This window comes from Nuphar pumila, chromosome 11 (assembly GCF_984573655.1).
Source record: "Nuphar pumila chromosome 11, dmNupPumi1.hap1.1, whole genome shotgun sequence".
Taxonomy (NCBI): Eukaryota; Viridiplantae; Streptophyta; class Magnoliopsida; order Nymphaeales; family Nymphaeaceae; genus Nuphar; species Nuphar pumila.
In genome coordinates this window covers 3,513,494-3,524,359 of record NC_143259.1, presented here as the reverse complement: position 1 = coordinate 3,524,359, position 10,866 = coordinate 3,513,494, and the positions used below count along the sequence as shown (strand labels likewise).

At 38.3% G+C, this 10,866-nt stretch overlaps 1 long non-coding RNA gene across 1 annotated transcript; it reads left to right on the top strand.

The window, feature by feature from the left end:
• The first annotated feature begins 2,968 nt into the window (after nucleotides 1-2,968).
• Nucleotides 2,969-7,576, top strand: LOC149821660 (uncharacterized). Its single transcript, XR_016426096.1, has 3 exons — nucleotides 2,969-3,208; nucleotides 6,188-6,346; nucleotides 7,441-7,576. It is a non-coding gene; the product is annotated as an uncharacterized LOC149821660 (long non-coding RNA).
• The last annotated feature ends 3,290 nt before the right edge of the window (nucleotides 7,577-10,866 follow it).

Genomic DNA, 10,866 nt, shown 5'->3' with positions numbered 1-10,866 from the left:
CCAACCCGTTTAATAAATGGGTCAACCCGTGTAACCCATTTATTAAACGGGTTGGGTTCGGGTTGGGGGTATGCCAACCCGCCAACCCGGCTGACCCGTTTAATAAACGGGTTAGGCGGGCGGGTCAACCCGCCAACCCGACCCATCAACCCGCCAACCCATCGACCCGTCAACCCGACCCGACAACCTGACCCGCGAACCTGAGAACCCGTTTACCCGACCCAACCCATTTATTAAATGGGTTGGCGGGTCGTGTCGGGTTACCCGTTTATTAAACAGGCCGGGTTCTCGTTTGCCACAGCCGACCCGTTTAATAAACGGGTCGGGTTCGGGTTGAGGTATGCTGACCCACCAACCCGTCGGGTCGACCCGCCAACCCGACACGATTGCCACCCCTAAGCCTAGGTCTTTGTTTGGTTTCAGGTTGCACAAGCAGCCCAAACCCACCCATCTCAGGGTGGGTAGCTGAAGCCCATCGCCTACCCAACTCCATGTTTATGCCTTATATTAAAACAATTTCGTTCGCAAGTCTCTCTCTCTCTCTCTCTCTTAAACATAGTTTTTCAGTATTTTTATCTAAATTCTATCCCCATAGATGCGCTCAACCAGTGTTATTAAAAATGTGCCTCGCTTCAAGGCGAGGGGCTTGCCTTGAGGCACAGGCTTGAAACGCAAATGCATAGAGGCGTACGCCTCATAGGCCTTCAGGTGTACGCCTTGAGGCAAGGTGTGCCTCACGGTGAGGCGCACATGACCCTCATTTGACCATAATTAAAATCTTGCCCCTGAAGCCCTAATTAGTCTCTCGCAGCCCCTCCCTCTCTCGTCTCTCACAATCTTTCCCTCTCTCTGACAATCTCTCCCTCTCCCTCTCTCTCGCAGTCTCTCCCTCTCTCTGGCGTCTCTTGCAGTCCCTTTTTATCATCTCTCACAGTCTCTCCCTTCTCGGCCTCCTCCTTATTGTCGGAAGCAGCCGTGATGCCCAAAGCAGCCAAACCCCAGGTAACCCCGACCCCCTTCATTCTTTGTCCTTCATGTCTGCCTCCCTCTCTCCAGCAGGCAGGGGCACGACTCCTGCCATGCGATTTATTTAGGCAAACAGGGCCCTTGGCTCCTGTCGATTGTGGTCCCTGTCAGGTAAGGGCCAAGGCCTATTGTTATTTTTTAATCACTACCATCTCTTGTTCAGCTGTGTTAAACTAAATTGCTAAGACTTAAAATTGCCTTCTACTTCCACTATATAAAAGCAATTCTAGTTGTTTGACTCAATATTTAGCAGCTGTTATTAATGAAACATACGAATATTGTCTTATCTTACATAGTGTTAGAACTCATAATGTTTTAGAAAGATTGGGCATTAGGCTACTCTTTTTTCCAATCCATAAATGGTAAGATGGTTATGTTGCCTATCAAACTTTGAGATGTTTTTAGGGGTTCACTGTTGCCAAACATATTAAAATTTCTGCTCACTTTACTGACAAACTGAAGTTTTTTTATAGGTTATTAATATACTTGTTATGAGGAAAAAAATGTGTTAGATTTTAGTCATTAACAAGAGATGGTAGGGGCTTGGCCGATTGCTAAGCCATTTATATCGTGGAGCTGTCGATTGTTATTTTTTTAATGTTACTTTTACATGTTAATCTCATAATTTTTTTTGTATTTATTTGAGATTTTTTATTGGTTGTTGGTTGTTGGTTCATCAATAAAGCATTTCTTATTTATTTATAATTTTAGATTATTTTTATAAATTTTTTTAAGTTAAAAAAATATTTTGAGGCTTACGCTTTCCGCCTCGAGGCTTACGCCTCACCTCAGATTTTGGTGGAGCGCCTCGCTACGCCTCAACGCTTTTCACAACACTACGCTCAACATGATTGATTTACTATTAAACATAGTTTTTCAGTATTTTTATCCAAAATTTGTCCCCATAGATGAGTTCAACATGGTTGATTTACTAGAAATCACCACTTGGATCATGGGTTTTAGATGAAAAAATGGTATTTGAATCCTCAAAAAATTGTAGGTCGTTGATTTTTTTAACTTTATAAAAACCAATCTACGCATCCAAATCAAATGCTCCAAGAAGTGATTCCTAAAATATAAATGACAGGTGGGAATTTTGAAAAAACAATAAAAGTTCATGAAAATCCATAACATGTTTCATTTAATAGGTTTCTCTCTCTCTCTCTCTATATATATATATATATATATGTGCTAAACCAGTTTTTCTCCTCTTTTGGTATTTTTTTTCACAGTTTGGACCCTATAAATGTATGGGGCATGGTCAATTTACAAGGAATTTACACCTATATTATGTGTTTTCGTTGAAAAACAATTACACTAAGAGCCTAAAAATTTTACAAAAATTTTGGACCGTTGATTGTTTGAACGTTATAAAAACTCATCCATGTGTCGAAATCAAAGGCTTCGAGAGCTGATCCTTATAAAATCAAGTACATAGATCACATCTGTACTGTCACAATTTAAAAACATTATATTTAGCATATTTCATTTATCACGTACCCATTACTTTCTTTCTTTCTCTATCTTTATATAAATATATATATATATATATATATATATATATTATCATGGTTGCCAACATTATAAATCTAGATAAAAGAGGAGGAAACAAAACTCATTAACCCAACCTGACCATTACCAAGATTGTAAATATATATATTATAAAATATATATGTACCAGCCGAGTTAAGGCCTAATTTATAAGCCCTAGCCCAACCCAAATATCATGCTGCAAGTTTCCAAACATGGTGAGGAATAAGAGTCTCCAACCCCTTCCAAATCCATTTTTCTTGAATTTTGATAATTCTACTCTCTTGTACTCAATCTTATTAAGCGCCACAACCATAGTAAAGCATCGGCGGCCTCCATGCACTAGCTAGATTTGATCTTTCGTTATCATTGCTCACAAGACCACTGTGGACACGGGTAACCACCGCGGTGATCATTTTCGCAACTACTGTTTTAAACTTTTATTTTTATCTTATTTAAATTTCCATATTTGTATGTATAATTAACATTTTTTATATATTCCAATATTCTCCATAAATTTTCCAAAAAATCCTGACCTTTCTAAAATTTCGCGATCATTTTCCGGGAACGAGATACATCACATTCTGTCCTACGGAATCTGAAAGTCGCGGCTAATCCTTCCCGGCGACCAGAGTCCCATGCCCTATTTCAGGTGTCGTCTCTCTCTCTCTCTCTCTCTCTCTCTCTCTCTCTCTCTTTCTCTCTCTCTCTCTCTCTCTCTCTCTCTATATATATATATATATATATATATATATATATATATATATATATATATATATATATATATATATATATATATGAGTGTTCTGTTTTGTGTTATTGGTGTTCTCATGTTATGCTGTTGTGTTTGTGCTTGTGGGTCTCAACGATTTGTTGAGTTTCACTTTTAAGTAACGTTGATCGCTTTTCGGCTCTCTCTCTCTCTCTCCGATAGTTTGTTTTGGTTTCGGAGGGCTATTGGTTTTAATCGGCAAACATCTCGCAATTTGGTGTTTTCATGGTTAGAGGTTTGATGGGGGATGCTCAATTTCGCTTGAAACTGATTTCTTTTCTTTTTCATAGCCATGATTACTAATACGTGGTATCCATCTGCTTCTGCCCATCATTTAGCGATCGACAATTCGCAGTTACTTTTTCGAAGAAAAACAATTCACAGTTGAACGGCAAGGGCAGAAGAGGGGGTTTCGTGGCTCTCAGTAAATCCCATCCGTTGGGTTAGAAGATCATCGGTTGAAAATTAGGCTAGGTTTCTTGTTTTCTTGAAGACTGGTTTTTTTCCCTTTGCTACTTTGCTTGTCGTTCAGTATGTTACTTTGGCGAAACAGGCCTCTGAGTGCGGTAATATCGAGAGGACATGTCTGGTTTCTTCTTTCTGGAATTGTTTTGCGAATGCGTTGATGGTATCATGTCTGCTGTAATGACGTCTGATCAATGAAAATTGTTGTCTCCATCCCTCGCAAAAATTCAATCTCATGATTAAAATTGAAATGAACAGAATGAATTTCTGTGTTACAATTATTTACCTTTGCTTTTGTTTTTTGAAGGATTCGATGCCGTATGCTACGATGTCTTACATTTCCAAGACCATTTAATTTTGCAATGCCATTCGATATTCATAGTGTTGATTTTAATTGAAATACGGCAATATCTTGAGAATATTGTGGTCTGTTGTTGGAGTGATCAACTTTTATGATTGTCTTGTTGCTCTATTCATATGTATCATGATTCAGGCAGTCAGCATGTAATGCACCAAGAGTGCTGATTTTGATTCACCTTTTGCCATAAGGAAATGCCTTCTGAGCTTACATTTCGCGAGATGCCCGATGTTCTTTTATCTTTATTTGTTGCAGTTTATATTTTGCGATCAACACATCTGAAGTTGATGAGTAGATTCACAGATGATGGGGTTTGGGAAAATCTTACAAGCCTATTTTTCCTTTGAGTTTGAACCCCTCATCGTTTTGTGATTGTTGAACTTTTGTTTGCTTGAATTAATTGCATGTCAGTGAAGTCTAACAATAATCGAATGCTTGAATATGGTCACTTTCTGATCAAACTCTTGATTAATCTGTACCAGTATTGTGGTCCATGAGTGTCACAGATGGTTAAGATGTTAGAAAATTTCTTCCCAAATATCAGGCTTACCAGGCATATTGGTGATAGAGTATCGAGCCATTGTCTTCGACTCTTCGGAGATGACGCTCGATTGAGCATGTTAGCAACTACCAATGTAATTCATATCGGCTTGTAAGTCTTGATGCTTTCAACATTTCATTTTATCAGATTTTGTGTATAGTCAGGCGTTGACAAGAACTACATGTTGGCCAAACGTCTCCCCTCATTATATACTACAATGTGAATTCATAGAATCCATTTTCATAATTCTCAAACATGAATACAGATTTAACTTTTATTTTGAGATTATCCACTGAACCAAGCATGGAGTACATATGATTGCATTGAAATAGCTAGAAGAGAGATGTAGGTCTTGAATAAATACCTAAGATATATGAACCATTAATGTCCTAGAGAAGAGATTGGCAAAGTTTGATAGCCTTAAAGAGTTCAAGCATGCATTTTATGTATAGATGGTTTAACACAAAAAAGGTACATATATAGTATTTTGTTTAACAGTGAGAACATATAGAGATAAGGAATTTAATTTTCTTTTATGTCTTGCTCATTAAAAACTTTTAAGAATATGAAAGACTTGGAAAATAATTTGATAGATGAAAAGATACAGTGATCCCAAGTCGGTATAATTGTCACATGCATCTGCTAACAATGAAAAGGAAAGAGGACACCCTTATGCAATGATTAGGTGCTTGAACAAGAGGGAATTCTAATGCTCAGACAATACGGAAATAATGAGATTGTGGGCGCATCATTAAATCTCTTCAGTCTTAGTTTTTGTGATGTGTCACACTAGATCAAGCAGCACATTAATGGTGCAACCAAGTGATTTGAAGCACTAAAATACACAAGGAGTTGTAATGATGGACTAGTTTATGCAAAAGGTGGTAACAAATTATGTGATTTATACTTACGCTTGCTCCAATATGATTCATGGGTTACCTTGGCCTTGGGCTTTGGCATGGGGTTGAAGATTCCTAATGTTTAGTTTACTGTTATATACTTATGAAATGCTTCTCTCTCTCTCTCTCTCTCTCTCTCTCTCTCACACACACACACACACACACACACACACGTGCACACAGAGACACACGGGCCTTTATTTTTAACACTTGTCTACCACTGCAGTGGTTATGGGTGTTTGAAGATTTGTCATGTAAAGTTGCTATTCTTGCAAGGAGCTAAGGATACCTTATCTTGCTCGATCCATTGGTTCACAGGTACCCAACAAATATTTCATGGGAGCTAGACCAACTTATGGGAGATATTAAATGCCAAGTCATTGATGAGTCAATGTTTATGTGCAGTAATTTAGTAGCATACAAGTAGGCTTTTGCCACTGACTACTCTATTTTGATCGCTACAGACCCTTTTTTCAGGAATTAGGCTTTCTTGTCTCAATTTGGCACTTATGAGTTTGCTGCAATATTTTTTTTACTTTATGTTAGAGATACATCTGCCTGTTTACAGTTTGTTAACAGTTGAATCATGGATATAGGACGGCTGCATCTGGAAATACGAAAAATCGACATCTTGCTCAAAGAGTTGTAAACAGGCATAAAACTTTGTTCCTTTTGATGTCTTGTTGACTACCGGTCAAGCTCAGAGTTGTACGAACTCATCTATCATTGTACATTGCTGCAGAGGACTCTTTTAGGTAATTAGCTTTCTTGCATCTTTTTCTATAAGGTAGTGATACTGTTGGCTTTTTGTCTTCAAACATCGACATTTACTTGGTTTAAGCATCAACATAAATGAAAATGTGATCAATATATTTTAAGCAGCATTTGCATGACATTCCCCTTAGATTTAGCATTAGAACTTTGGATGTTTTGTATTTGGAAAAAATCTTTATATTTTTTTCTTTTTGATTGGTCAATTGTTCATAATGCAGCGCAGGATCCTTGGATTGGACTTTCTGTGTTGTCCATGTATAAAATCCATCTACATAAGTCGTCAGATATAATAGCTTCTTCCTTGTCAACTGATAGCTTTTTTTTTCATGGTCGTTACAAGCGCATTTGAGTAATCAATATTTTGCCCATTTTTCGAACTTCTTTGAACAAAAATCTAAGGGAACTCTATTGAACCTTTGTTTTCTGTATGTGATAAACAACACAAAAATGAAGTGCTGTAAAGACCCCCACAAACTTGCTTACTTTTTAAAAACCTGTACTTCTTGGATTTTAAAAATTCAACAAAAAAAGCATGAAGAGTTAAATGCTAATGCATAAACCTAAGGGAAGAGCATTCATCTATGGGTCAATAGATTGCATCTAAAAACCAAATCAAATATGGGATTTGATAAGAAATTGAAATGTGTGTGTGCTTGTTATGTTGATTTTTTTCTTTTTCTTTGCTGTATAAATATAAGGTGTTATCAGTTCTCAAATTTAAAGCCTCTTTTTGTAATTCTAGTTTTTACCAGACATCATTTGTTGGTTTCCTCTTTTTCTAATATGTTGAGTTTTTCTTGATATTTTCTTTATCACGATATTGTCACCTGCATGAGGATCACGATGATATCGCATGCATGAGGATCACGACATTATCAACCGCATGAGAGGATTACCATTATCGTGATCCTATCACCTTAGCTGTAGGAGGTTTCCATTTGCCTTCTTGATTTGTTGTATATCAATCCCAACAATCATGGGATCTGTATTCCATGTAACTATATAGTCTCTTTATTAACATAATACAAGAACAAAAAGAGATTTACCTTCATAACACGGTTTCTTATGATATCAGAGCTGGACCAAAAGGAACCGTGACCACATCAATATCAACATTCCCTAATCTTCATTGTGAAGTTTTCATGGCTGCCAACAACAACCAGACGAGCTCTGAGTCCAACATTGATGGTGAGTTGTTTCCACCATCACCGTATTTCCCATGGTTGCCAGTTGAGGAAGCGGGAGCGGGAAGCGATACGGGAAGCGGGAGCGGGAAGCGAGGCACTTTCAAAATTTTAGGAAGCGGGGAAGCGTGGGACCACTTAGGAGCGATTCGGGAAGTGTCTCGGAAGCGACCTAGGAAGCGTCTCGGAAGTGACATAGGAAGCGTCTCGGAAGCGAGGGGGAAGCGAAAAAAATAAAAAATAAAAAATACAAAAAATTGAAAAAAAACAGGGGAAGCGAGGGGAAGCGAGGGGGAAGCGTGCTTCCCATTAAAGGGAAGCACGTCCCCCATTAAAGGGAAGCGTGCTTCCCAAAAAAGGGGGACGCGCTTCCCAAAAAAGGGGGACGCTTCCCCCCACACTTCGGAAGCGCGGCGTTCCGCGCTTCGGGGAAGCGCGCTTCCCCTTTTAGCTAGGCGCTTCCGGTAACCCTGGTATTTCCTGCACCACTTTGATAACCCTGGTGTGATTCCTGTTACCTCACCTTTGATCGGTGACAATTACTCAACATGGAGAAGGGCGATGCAGATGGCTCTAAATGAGAAGAACAAGTTCGTTTTACCAAAACTGGCTTCAACTTCATCAGATCTTCAAGCATAGAACCGATGTAATGATATGGTTCTATCCTGATTCGTCAATGCTCTGTCAAAGGAAATAGCAAAGTGTCATATATGCAGACACCGCAGGTAACGTGTGGATAGATCATGAAGAGAGATTTTCTCAGAGCAATGCTACACACATATATCAACTCAAGAAAATGATATAGGATCTCTATCAAGAACTATTGTCGGTTTCTGCATATTTCACCACATTGAAAACTTTGTGGGATGAGCTCGGCTCATACAATATGATCCCTGAATGCACATGTGATGCATTGAAAGAGATGAATATATAATTGCCAACAACAGGAGAAAGTGTTCCAATTTCTCATTGGCCTTAACAAATCTTTTGCATCCTTCAAAAGACACATCTTGACCATCCAACCTTTGCCTAACATCAGCAAGGTGATGGTATTTTAAGAAGAGACCCAATGCCTCTTGATGCCGTTACATTTTTGCATCCTACAGATGTTGCAACACTCTTTGCAAAAATGAATGCAGAAGCGCAGATCAAGACCAGATCTGGCCGAGGATCTGGAAGAGGACGGGGACACCCAAAGTATGAGCATTGTGGGATGTTGGGACACATAAAAGCTCGATGCTACTCATTGCATGGCTATCCTATCTTCCCAACCATCCAAAATATTCAGGTCATTTGGCATCGGATGCAGGAACAAATCAGCATCTAATGCTGCCTCACTGCAGCCCCAATCCGCACCACCCAGAAGGATGTTTGTTATTTCTCAACTTAGTGAGGACCAACTCAAGCAGCTGACATCATGGATTAATGTTGGTGCAAAACCAGCCTCTGCCAATCTTGCAGGTAATGCATTAACTTCTTCCTTTCCTCGTCTTTCCTCCTGGATTATTGACACTAGGGTGTCTGATCATATGACGCTTCATCTAGACCTTTTGTTTGATTTCAATCACATAACCAAATCCAAACTTTTACCTAATGGTCATGACATGAATGTTTCTCATATAAGAAAAACACAATTATCGTATGATATTATTCTCACTGATGTTTTACATGTTCCCAATTTCCAATATAATCTTCATCTAGACCTTTTGTTTGATTTCAATCACATAACCAAATCCAAACTTTTACCTAATGGTCATGACATGAATGTTTCTCATATAAGAAAAACACAATTATCGTATGATATTATTCTCACTGATGTTTTACATGTTCCCAATTTCCAATATAATCTTCTTTCAGTCGGAAAGCTTACTCAATCATTAAATTGTATTGTTGTCTACTTTCCCACGTTTTGTATTTTTCAGCTGATTGGAGTGGGCAGGCTTCATGATGGGTTGTATCACATCATTCCATCTAACCTAAACTACCAAGCCTTGCATGCTATTGGCCGACCCAACCCTCAAGCTTGACACATGAGGCTAGGCCACCAGTCACATGATCAGACACTTTCTTACTTAAAGAACTTTGTGATGCTTGTCATTTTGCCAAAGGGTCTCATTTACCTTTTCGTGTTTAGCACTGGTAGTAGTATTAGTGAACCTTTTGCTTTGATTCATTGCCATATATTGGGTGGTTATGTCACAAAATCACACACGAAAGCACATTATTTTCTTATTATAGTTGATGATTATTCAAGGTGTATGTCGGTGTTCTTGATGGCATATAAATCAGAGATATTTTTTCTATTTAAACAAATTTTATGCTATAGTCGAGACTCAATTCAAGAGTCGAGTTCAAAGAATTCCTACCAATAATGGTGTTGAGTTTATGGCTCAAAACACAACTTTATTTTCATCAAAATGGCATTGATCACCAAAGGTCCTGTATTGGGACACTCAACAGAACGAGCATGTTGAGTTTAAACACAGCTCATGTTTTATGATTTCAAGCCAATTTACCCATCTCATTTTGGGGGGGATGTGTCCTCACATATGCATATTTGATCTATACCCCCACATATTTTGAAAAACAAGTCTCCCTTTTAGGTGCTTTAAAAAAACTCAAATACTTTCATCTTCAGGTATTCAGATGTTTGTGTTACTCTCATAATCTAGTACCATCACCGGACAAATTTTCTCCCACATCAAGATGAGGAATATTCGTTGGTTATCCCTTTAACCAACGAGGATGCAAAGTCTATGATCTAGAAACTCATGATGTCTTCACAACTCGTGATGTGATATTTTATGAGGATGGATTTCCTTTTCAAATTAAAACAGTTGATGAAGATTCAGGTCCGATCGTTCCCCTGTAATGAAGTGTCAAATAAGAGAAACAAAGTCTCCAAGAGCAAACAAGAGAGCTCGTACATACACAAACAGCCACTAATGGGCAAGAGAACAACAAAACCACAAAAGTGGCAAAACACCCAAAAGAAGAGGAAAAATATATATTCCACTCAAAAAAGCTTCAAAGAAGCATACCTTACAATGGGGAAAAACCCCTTTATTTATAGACAAAAGAGGAGGCCTTGGAAGGGCTCCTAGAGGGACGTTGGATGTTCCAACGGTCATAAATATGACCGTTGGATGTTCCAACGTCCTCCTAGGGGGGCCTTTCCAAGATGGAAAAAAGAAAAAGAATAAAAAAATAAAAAGAAAGAAAAAGAAAAAGAAAAAGAATAGAAAATAAAAGAAAGAAAGATTACAATATACGAGAAAAAGTAAAAAAACCGTTTTACCCCTAGTGAGTATTTACAA